Source organism: Arachis ipaensis, chromosome B7 (assembly GCF_059453495.1).
Source record: "Arachis ipaensis isolate K30076 ecotype BB chromosome B7, ASM5945349v1, whole genome shotgun sequence".
NCBI lineage: Eukaryota > Viridiplantae > Streptophyta > Magnoliopsida > Fabales > Fabaceae > Arachis > Arachis ipaensis.
In genome coordinates this window covers 113,845,120-113,855,569 of record NC_142442.1, presented here as the reverse complement: position 1 = coordinate 113,855,569, position 10,450 = coordinate 113,845,120, and the positions used below count along the sequence as shown (strand labels likewise).

General features: G+C 37.4%; 1 non-coding gene across 1 annotated transcript; it reads left to right on the top strand.

The window, feature by feature from the left end:
* Nucleotides 1-7,760: 7,760 nt before the first annotated feature.
* LOC148553782 (small nucleolar RNA R71) lies at nt 7,761-7,868 on the top strand. Its single transcript, XR_015893489.1, has one exon. It is a non-coding gene; the product is annotated as a small nucleolar RNA R71 (small nucleolar RNA).
* The last annotated feature ends 2,582 nt before the right edge of the window (nt 7,869-10,450 follow it).

The window sequence follows — 10,450 nt, the reverse complement described above, 5'->3', positions numbered from 1 at the left end:
CTTTTTGGAGGGAAACTGTCGTGCTAAAGCTTCCTGTAATTGTCTACGTTTGTGATGCGTTTGGGTTTTTAGTTATTTTTCTTGCTTTAATTCATCATTTTCTTAGGTTTAATTACAGTTTTATCTTCTAATCTTGTCACTTTTAAGTATCTTGTGCTAATAAGGTGTTTGCCAAGTGTTTTCAATGAATTAGGATTAAAAGAAAAGCAAATCAAGAAGCAAAAGGAAGGATGATCAAAGGAGCAATAGAGTAGAACCCTTAAGGAAGCAGAAGGTGTGCCTACGTACACAGAGGAGCGCACGCACCAATAAGGGAGCAACATTCAGTGCAAGCATACCCACACACTTTGTGCGTACACACAAGCCCCAAAATTTGATGCGTAAGTGTCGTCCACGCCTACGCGTGGAAAGCAAAATTGGAAGGGGATGCGTATGTGTCAGTTGACGCGTACGCGTGGGGTGAGATTGTGCCCCTCGCACAAAGGCAGCACAAAACTCGCGCAACTTTATGCCAGGAGTTGCAACATCAGCAAACGACGTGTACGCGTCACCCACGCTCACGCGTGGGTTTGCGAAAATGACCATTGACGCGTATGCGTCGTCCACGCTCATACGTGGGATGACTCTTTTTTTTTTAAAAAAAACAATATGAGGAAGACAATTATAGTATAATCTTGGCATTCACTCAAGCTAGGCACTTCAAAAACACTTAGAATTTTAGGCAATACTCAAAATCAAGCATTTGTTTTCAAAATTGCCAATTTAACTAATACCAAGATTAATGAAATTCTCATGAAGACTCGAACAAGCTCAACAAAATCAAACAAAATCAGGCACGGTTAAACAACTCAACAAAGTCAAACAGTCACAAAATCAAACAAAGATTCTAAAATTACATGTAGGAAACTATATACAAGGAGGATCATACCATGGTGGGCTATCTCCCACCTAGCACTTTTCTTTAACGTCCTTAAGTTGGACGGTCATGAGCTTAAGATCATCTTTTTGGAACATCCTCAAGGACATCCATCTTGTCTTTCTTGTCGGCTTTGGTAAGAGTATCCTTCAAGGGGATATGCTTCCACTTGTCAATTGAACCATGATTGGGTGCCTTGTTTCCTTGAGGATATGGAAGTCGTGGATCCTTCCCTTTTTTCCTTGCTAACTCCTCTTATACCCAAATCTCTATTGACACTTATCTCACCATTACTTCCAAAGTGTTCTTGAACTACATCATCTTCAACAATGTCATAACCAGAAATTAAGTGTACCTCTAGAAGTTGCCGCACACTACAAAAAAATTTGGTAATTACGGCGGTTTTTTAGGGTTATTACGGCGGTTTGAACCGCCATTATTACCTTGAACAGCGCTCAAGAAAAACCGCCATAATTTGAAGTTCCATTAGGTTATTACCGCGGTTTTCAAAAAACCGCCACAATTACCTGGTTAAAACGGCGGTTTTTGAGTTGGGTTAAAATGGCGGTTTTTGAGTTGGGTTAAAACGGCGGTTCAAACCGCTGTTATTTCCAGGGTAAATTGGCATTTTTTGTTGGTTAAAACGGCGTTTGTGAACCACCATTTTTATCTTGGCAGAATGGCATTTTTGGTTGGTTAAAATGGCATTTGAAACCGCCGTTTTTACCGAATTAAAACGGCATTTTTAGTTGGTTAAAATGGCATTTTGAACTGCCATTTTTACCTTGATAGTGGCATTTTTATTGGTTAAAACGGCGTTTGAAACTATTGTTTTTACCATGTTAAAATGACATTTCATGTTGTTTAAAATGGCAATTACAAGCCGCCGTTTTTTCCGGGTAAAAGTGACATTTTTTATCGTTTAAAAAAGTAGTTTTAACCGTCGTTTTTTACCGTATTAAACAAATAATATTTTGTTTAAAATTTCACAATAACAAGAAATCATAACCTATAAACAAAATATTACGTAATTCATAAATAAAGTATTAAATATAATATAGAAGTTTTTAGTATTGAAAATCAAAAGTAATAACTTCAATACAAATAAAGTATAAAATATAATATGATTTTTTAATTCTAAATGTCTTCATTAGATTGGCTCCAATTTCTAACAGTGTCATATACATCTCATACATAAAACAAGGTAACTAGCTTGGCTAATACCTTGAAAGTAAAAAAAATAACATAATATCACACCAAGTGATTGGTGCACGAAATCGTGATTATTCATTCCTTGGTAACGGCACCAAAAACTTAATACGCACGTTCATAATCTTAGTTCTTTGTCACAACTTTGCACAACTAACCAGCAAGTGCACTGGGTCGTCCAAGTAATAAACTTTACGTGAGCAAGGGTCGATCCCATGGAGATTGTCGGCTTGAAGCAAGCTATGGTCACCTTGTAAATCTCAGTCAGGCGGATTCAAATGGTTATAGAGTTTTAATAATTAAAATATAATTAAAATATAAAATAGGATAGAAATACTTATATAATTCATTGGTGTGTGCTTGGGCTGAGCATTGAAGCTTTCACATGTAGAGGTCTTCCTTGGAGTTAAACGCCAGTTTGTAACTTGTTTCTGGTGTTTAACTCTGCTTTGCAACTTGTTTCTGGCGTTTAACGCCAGAATAGGGCAGAAAGCTGGCATTAAATGCCAGTTTGCGTCATCTAAACTCGGGAAAAGTATTCACTATTATATATTTTTGGAAAGCCCTAGATGTCTACTTTCCAACGCAATTAAGAGCGTGCCAATTGGGTTTCTGTAGCTCCAAAAAATCCACTTCGAGTGTAGGGAGGTCAGAATCCAACAGCATATGCAGTCCTTCTTCAGCCTCTGAATCAGATTTTTGCTCAAGTCCCTCAATTTCAGCCAGAAATTACCTGAAATCACAGAAAAATACACAAACTCATAGTAAAGTCCAGAAATGTGATTTTTATTTAAAAACTAATAAAAATATATTAAAAACTAACTAAATCATACTAAAAACTATGTAAAAACAATGCCAAAAAGCGTATAAATTATCCGCTCATCACAACACCAAACTTAAATTGTTGCTTGTCCCCAAGCAACTAAAAATCAAATAGGATAAAAAGAAGAGAATATACTATAAATCCCAAAATATCAATGAAACTTAGCTCTAATCAGATGACCGGGACTAGTAGCTTTTTGCCTCTGAACAGTTTTGGCATCTCACTTTATCCTTTGAAGTTCAGAATGATTGGCATCTATAGGAACTCAGAATTCAGATAGTGTTATTGATTCTCCTAGTTCAGTATATTGATTCTTGAACACAGCTACTTTATGAGTCTTGACTGTGGCCCTAAGTACTTTATTTTCCAGTATTACCACCGGATACATAAATGCCACAGACACATAATTGGGTGAACCTTTTCAGATTGTGACTCAGCTTTGCTAAAGTCCCCAATTAGAGGTGTCCAAGGTTCTTAAGCACACTCTGTTTTTGCTTTGGACCTTGACTTTAACTGCTCAATCTCAAGCTTTTCACTTGACACCTTCACGCCACAAGCACATGGTTAGGGACAGCTTGGTTTAGCCGCTTAGGCCAGGATTTTATTCCTTTGGGCCCTCCTATCCACTGATGCTCAAACCTTTTGATCGCTTTTACCCTTGCCTTTTGGTTTTAAGGGCTATTGGCTTTTTCTGCTTGCTTTTTTTCGCCTTCTTCTTTTTTTTCGCAAGCTTTTCTCTATTCAGTGCGTTTTCTTGCTTCAAGAATCATTTTTATGATTTTTTAGATCATCAAATAACATTTCTCCTTTTTCATCATTCTTTCAAGAGCCAACAATTTTAACATTCATAAACAACAAATTCAAAAGATATATGCACTGTTCAAGCATTCATTTAGAAAACAAAAAGTATTGTCACCACATCAAAATAATTAAACTAGTTTCAAGGATGAATTCAAAATCATGTACTTCTTGTTCTTTTGTGATTAAAAGCATTTTTCATTTAAGAGAGGTGATGGATTCATAGGACATTCATAGCTTTATGACATTGACACTTAAACACAAATGATCATATAGTAAAGACACAAACATAAATAAAACATAAGGCTTAAAAACTAAAAAATAGGAAAATAAGAACAAGGAGATTAAGGAACAGGTCCACCTTAGTGAGGGTGCCGTCTTCCTCTTCTTGAAGATCCAATGGTGCTCTTGAGCTCCTCTATGTCTCTTCCTTGTCTTTGTTGCTCCTCCCTCATAGCTCTTTGATCTTCTCTAATCTCATGGAGAATGATGGAGTACTCTTGGTGTTCCATCCTTAGTTGTCCCATGTTGGAACTTAATTCTCCTAGGGAGGTGTTGATTTGCTCCCATTGGTTTTGTGGAGGGAAGTGCATCCCTTGAGGCATCTCAGGGATTTCATGGTGAGGAATTTCCTCATGCTCTTATTGAGGTCCATGATCTCTTGTTTGCTCCATCCTTTTCTTAGTGATGGGCTTGTCCTCATCAATGAGGATATCTCCCTCTATGTCAATTCCAGCCGAATTACAGAGGTGGCAAATGAGGTGAGGAAAGGCTAACCTTACCAAAGTGGAGGACTTGTCAGCCACCTTGTAGAGTTCTTTAGGTATAATCTCATGAACTTCCACTTCCTCCCCAATCATGATACTATGGATCATGATGGCCCGGTCTACAGTAACTTTAGACCGGTTGCTAGTAGGAATAATTGAGCGTTGGATGAACTCCAACCATCTTCTAGCTACAGGCTTAAGGTGCCATCTTCTCAATTGAACCGGCTTGCCTCTTGAGTCAACTTTCCATTGAGCTCCTTCCACACATATGTCCATGAGGACTTGGTCCAACCTTTGATCAAAGTTGACCCTTCTAGTGTAGGGGCGTGCGTTTTCTTGCATCATTGGCAAGTTGAACGCCAACCTTACATTTTTCGGACTGAAATCTAAGTATTTCCCCCGAACCATTGTAAGTCATTTCTTTGGGTTTGGGTTCATACTTTGATCATGGTTCCTAGTGATCTATGCGTTTGCATAGAACTCTTGAACCATTAAGATTCTGACTTGTTGAATAGGATTAGAGAGAACTTTCCATCCTCTTCTTCTAATCTCTTGTCGAATCTCTGGATACTTGCTCTTTTTGAGTTTAAAAGGGACCTCAGGGATCACCTTCTTCTGGGCCACAACTTCATAGAATTGGTCTTGATGGACCTTTGAGATGAATCTCTCCATCTCCCATGACTCAGAGGTGGAAGCAATTGCCTTCCCTTTCCTCTTTCTTGAGGTTTCTCTGGCCTTAGGTGCCATTGATGGTTATGGAAAAATAAAAAGCAATGCTTTTACCACACCAAACTTAAAAGGTTTGCTCGTCCTCGAGCAAAAGAAGAGAGAAAGTAGTAGAAGAAGAAGAAAATGGAGGAGATGAGGGGAGAAGGTGTATTCGGCCAAGGGGGAGAAGTGGTGGTTGTAATGTGTGAAAATGGAGTAGTGTAGAGGGGTTTATATAGGGGTGGGGGGGAGGGTAGGTTTCGGCTATTAGGGTTGGGTTTCGGAGGGAAAAGAATTTGAATTTTAGAGGTAGGTGGGGTTTATGGGGAATAGTGGATGGATGTGAGTGGTTAAGGGTATTTAGGGAAAAGGTATGGAGGTGATTGGTGAAGGGTATTTGGGGAAAAGAGTTATGAAAAGGTGTAAAGAGGAGAGAAAAAGAGGTGGGGTAGGTGGGGATCCTGTGGGGTCCACAGATCCAGAGGGGTCAAGGACTTAGCATCCCTGCTCTATTTAGGCATACAAAACGCCCTTAGAATACATGTCTGGCGTTAAACACCAGCTTGCTACTTGTTTCTAGCGTTTAACGCCAATTCCATGCTCTGTTCTGGCGTTAAACGCCAGTCTGGTGCTTGTTTCTGGCGTTTAATGCCAGCTTGATGCTTCTTTCTGGCGTTAAACGCCAGTTTGATGCTTCTTACTGGCGTTTAAACGCCAGTAAGCTTTTCCTCCAGGGTGAGCTATTTTTAATGCTATTTTTCATTAGTTTTTGTGACTTCACATGATCATCAACCTAAAGAAAACATAAAATAGCAATGGAAAATAAATAGATATAATTAAATAACATTGGGTTGCCTCCCAACAAGCGCTTCTTTAATGTCAATAGCTTGACAGTGAGCTCTCATGGAGCCTCACAGATGTTCAGAGCATTGCTGGGACCTCCCAACACCAAACTTAGAGTTTGACTGTGGGGGCTTTGGTTGACTCTGCAGTGAGAGAAGCTTTTCATGCTTTCTCTCCATGGTTACAGAAGGAGAACCTTGAGTCTTAAATACAAGGTAGTCCTTATTCAGTTGAAGGACCAACTCTCCTCTGTCCACATCAATCACAGCTTTTGCTGTGGCTAGGAAGGGTCTTCCAAGGATGATGGATTCATCCTCATCCTCCCTAGTGTCTAGGATTATGAAATTAGCAGGGATGTAAAGGCCTTCAACCTTTACTAACAAGTCCTCTACTAATCCATAAGCCTGTTTCATTGATTTGTCTGCCATCTCTAGTGAGATTCTTGCAGCTTGTACTTCATAGATTCCCAGTTTCTCTATTACAGAGAGTGGTATGAGGTTTATCCCTGACCCAAGGTCACACAGAGCCTTCTCAAAGGTCATGGTGCCTATGGTACAAGGTATGAAGAACTTTCCAGGATCTGGTTTCTTCTAAGGCAATGTCTGCCTTATCAATGCACTCAGTTCATTGGTGAACAAGGGGGTTCATCCTCCCAAGTCTCAGTACCAAATAAACTGGCATTCAATTTCATGATTGCTCTTAGATACTTAGCAACTTGCTCCTCAGTGACATCTTCATCCTCTTCAGAGGAAGAATATTTGTCAGAGTTCATGAATGGCAGAAGGAGGTTCAATAGAATCTGTAGGGTCTCTGTATGAGCCTTAGATTCCTTTGGTTCCTCAAAGGGGAACTCCTTTCTGTCCAGAGGACGTCCCATGAGGTCTTCCTCACTGGGATTCACGTCCTCCTTCTCCTCTGGGCATTCGGCCACACCAAGTAAGGTTATGGCCTTGCACTCTCTCTTGGGATTTTCTTCTGTATTGCTTGGGAGAGTACTAGGAGGAGTTTCAGTAATCTTCTTACTCAGCTGACCCACCTGTGCCTCCAAATTTCTAATGGAGGATCTTGTTTCATTCATAAAACTTAGTGTGGTCTTGGATAGATCAGAGACTATGGTTGTGAGGCCAGAATAGCTCTGTTCAGAATTCTCTGTCTGTTGCTGAGAAGATGATGGAAAAGGCTTGCTATTGCTAAACCTATTTCTTCCACCATTATTATTGAAGCCTTGTTGAGGCTTCTGTTGATCCTTCCATGAGAAATTTGGATGATTTCTCCATGAGGGATTATCGGTGTTTCCATAGGGTTCTCCCATGTAATTTACCTCTACTATTGCAGGGTTCTCAGGATCATAAGTTTCTTCTTCAGAAGATGCTTCTTTAGTATTGTTGGATGCATCTTGCAATCCATTCAAACTCTGAAAAATCATATTGACTTACTGAGTCAATATTTTATTCTGATCCAATATGGCATTCAGAGTATCAATTTCAAGAACTCCCTTCCTCTGAGGTGTCCCATTACTCACAGGATTCCTTTCAGAAGTGTACATGAACTGGTTATTTGCAACTATGTCAATGAGTTCCTGAGCTTCTGTAGGCGTTTTCTTTAGGTGAATAGATCCACCTACAGAATGGGCCAATGACATCTTTGATAATTCAGACAGACCATCATAGAATATATCCAGGATGGTCCATTCTGAAAGCATGTCAGAAGGATACTTTTTGGTCAGTTGCTTGTATCTCTCCCAAGCTTCATAGAGGGATTCACCTTCTTTCTGTTTGAAGGTTTGAACATCCACTCTAAGCTTGCTAAGCTTTTGAGGAGGAAAGAAATTGGCTAAGAAAGGCGTGACCAGCTTATCCCAAGAGTTCAGGCTATCTTTAGGTTGAGAGTCTAACCATATTCTAGCTTTGTCTCTTACAGCAAACGGGAAAAGCATAAGCCTGTAGACATCGGGATCAACCCCATTAGTCTTAACAGTATCACAGATATGCAAGAATTCAGTTAAGACCTGAAAAGGATCTTCTGATGGAAGTCCATGAAACTTGCAATTCTATTGCATTAGAGAAACTAATTGAGGCTTTAGCTCAAAATTGTTTGCTCCAATGGCAGGGATTGAGATGCTTCTTCCATGTAAGTTGGAATTTGGTGTAGTAAAGTCACCAAGCATCTTCCTTGCATCTCCACCATTGTTATTATTTTCGGCCATGTCTCCTTCTTTTTTGAAAATTTCTGTCAGATTTTCTCGAGAGAGTTGTGCTTTAGCTTCCCTTAGCTTCCTCTTCAGAGTCCTTTCAGGTTCAGGATCAGCTTCAACAAGAATGTTCTTATCCTTGTTCCTGCTCATATGAAAAAGAAGAGAACAGAAAAGAAAATATGGAATCCTCTATGTCACAGTATAGAGATTCCTTATATGAGTATAAGAAGAGAAGAATGGAAGAAGGAAAAGATAAGAATTCGAACACAGAGGAGAAGAGTGGGTTCGAATTTTTGAGTGAAAGAGGGATGTTAGTAGATAAATAAATAAATAGAAGGAGATGAGAGGGAGAAGAATTCGAAAATTAAATAAAATAAAATAAAAATATTTTTGTTTTTATTTTAAATATTAGTTATAATTCGCGAATACGAAATGGAATAAAATTAAAATTTAAATGTAAAATAATTAGTTAATGAAAAGAAATTTTGAAAAAGAGGTTAGTGATTTTCGAAAATTAGAGAGAGAAAATTAGTTAGGTAGTTTTGAAAAAGATAAGAATCAAACAAAAAGATAGGATTAATTTGAAAAAGATTTGAAAATCAATTTTGAAAAGATAAGAGGTTAGAAAAGATTTGAAATTGATTTTGAAAAAGATGTGATTGACATTTATTTTGAAAAAGATTTGAAAAAGAAATTTAAAAAGATTTGATTTTGAAAATTAAAGTTGATTACTTGACTAACAAGAAACAAAAAGATATGATTTTAAAATTTAAAGATTGAACCTTTTTTACTAGGCAAGTAACAAATTTAAAATTTTTGAATCAATCACATTAATTGTTAGCATTAATTTCGAAAATATGAAATGGAAATAAGAAAAAGATTTTGAAAAAGATTTTATTTTTGAAAAAGATTTGAAAAGGATAGAATTTTTAAACTGAAAATTTTGACTTGACTCATAAGAAACAATTAAATTTAAAAACTTTTTGACTAAATCAAACCAAATTTTCGAATATTTATGAGAGAATAAGGGAAAGATATTTTTTTATTTTTGAATTTTTAAAAAGGAGAGAGAAAAACACCAAATTGAAACAAAACATAGAAATTATGAATCAAAACAACTAATGGATGCAAGAACACTTTGAATGTCAAGATGAACACCAAGAACACTTTGAAGATCAAGATGAACATCAAGACTTATTTTTGAAAATTTTTTAGAAAAGAAAAACATGCAAGACACCAAACTTAGAAATTTTCAAACTTTAGACACTAATAATTCAAAAATGCATATGGAAAACAAGAAAAGACACAAAACAAGGAAATGCAAAGATCAAACAAGGAAATTCATCAATAACAACTTGAAGATCATGAAGAACATTATGCATGAGTTTTCAAAAAATTTTTATGAAAAATTAGAACATGCAATTGACACCAAACTTAAAATTTGACACTAAACTCAAACAAGAAACACAAAATTATTTTTGGTTTTATGATTTAAAAATTTTTTTTTGAAAATTTTTCGAAAATAAAAATAAAAAAAATAAAAATAAAAAAGCTTAAAATTAAAATAAAATTACCTAATCTGAGCAACTTGATGAACCGTCAGTTGTCCAAACTCGAACAATCCCCGGCGAAGGCACCAAAAACTTGGTGCACAAAATCGTGATTGTTCATTCCTTGGTAACGGCGCCAAAAACTTAATACGCACGTTCATAATCTTAGTTCTTTGTCACAACTTCGCACAACTAACCAGCAAGTGCACTGGGTCGTCCAAGTAATAAACCTTACATGAGTCAGGGTTGATCCCACGGAGATTGTCGGCTTGAAGCAAGCTATGGTCACCTTGTAAATATCAGTCAGACGGATTCAAATGGTTATAGAGTTTTAATAATTAAAATATAATTAAAATATAAAATAGGATAAAAATACTTATGTAATTCATTGGTGAGAATTTCAGATAAGCATATGGAGATGCTTTTGTTCCTTCTGAACCTCTGCTTTCCTACTGTCTTCATCCAATCATTCATACTCCTTTCCATGGCAAGCTGTATGTTGGGCATCACCGTTGTCAATGGCTACATCCCGTCCTTTTAGTGAAAATGGTCCAAATGCATTGTCACCGCACGGCTAATCATCTGTCGGTTCTCGATCATGCTGGAATAGGATCCAGTGATCCTTTTGTGTCTGTCATTACG